Source organism: Meriones unguiculatus, chromosome 3 (assembly GCF_030254825.1).
Source record: "Meriones unguiculatus strain TT.TT164.6M chromosome 3, Bangor_MerUng_6.1, whole genome shotgun sequence".
Classification (NCBI taxonomy): Eukaryota; Metazoa; Chordata; class Mammalia; order Rodentia; family Muridae; genus Meriones; species Meriones unguiculatus.
Genome location: NC_083351.1, coordinates 101,978,872 through 101,979,883, shown reverse-complemented (window position 1 = coordinate 101,979,883; position 1,012 = coordinate 101,978,872). Strand labels below are relative to the sequence as shown.

The 1,012-nt window shown below is 42.2% G+C and overlaps 1 non-coding gene across 1 annotated transcript; it reads left to right on the top strand.

The window, feature by feature from the left end:
* The first annotated feature begins 665 nt into the window (after positions 1–665).
* On the top strand, positions 666–774 carry LOC132653438 (U6 spliceosomal RNA). The gene has a single exon (XR_009591177.1). It is a non-coding gene; the product is annotated as a U6 spliceosomal RNA (small nuclear RNA).
* Positions 775–1,012: the final 238 nt, after the last annotated feature.

Here is a 1,012-nt window from a genome sequence, read left to right as displayed (position 1 = left end):
AATACAGTATAATGAGGTTTCTTAAGAACAGATTTTTAAACATTTTACATACATAGCTTTAATAATTTGGAAAGTTTGATATTTAACAACAAAAATGTTGTCAAGTATTCACTTATTTTCCACATTTAGAATGCAATAGAATTTTGTGACATTTTGTGCTCTAGGAAACTAACTGATAATTTTTATTAACTTTTTATTTTTCTATATTAATTACAGTTTATTCACTTTGTATCCCACCTGTAGCCCTCTACCTCCTCCCTTCCCAATCCCACCATTCCTCCCTCATCTCCTCCTATACCCCTCTCCAAGTCACAGATAGGGGAGGTCCTCCTCCCCTTCCATCTGACCCTAGCTTATCTGGTATTATCCAAATTGGCTGCATTGTCCTCCTCTCTGTCTTGGCCTCAATCCAGGGAGGCACTCAAAGAGCTAGTCAGTGAGTTCAGGTCAGAGACAGTCCCTGTTCCTCGTACTAAGGAACCCACTTGGATACTGAGCTGCCATGGGTTACATCTGAGCAGGGATTCTAGGTTATGTCCATGAATGGTCCTTGGTCAGACTATCAGCCTCAGAAAAGACCCCTGTGCCCAGATATTTTGGTTCTGTTGCTATGCTTGTGGAGCCTCTGAAAGACTCTACCCAGCATTGTATAAAAGCAGATAATGGTGCTCGCTTCGGCAGCACATATACTAAAAAATTGGAACGATACAGAGAAGATTAGCATGGCCCCTGCGCAAGGATGACACGCAAATTCGTGAAGCGTTCCATATTTTTTTTTATTCATTATTAGCCAGATAGAGCCAAGTAATTGTGGTAATGATACTTGCTTTTTTGCCCAATGCTGGAATGCTAGTAAAGTTAGGTATGCCCTGGTTACTCGCATGCCTCACTGGGTGCCTATGCCCATTGATGCCCCTCACGCTATGACTCTCTTCAGACAGAAAAGGGATCTTGGAACTACAGCCACCATTGTTACTACCATCTCATTGACGGCTGTTGGAGCTACCACCAG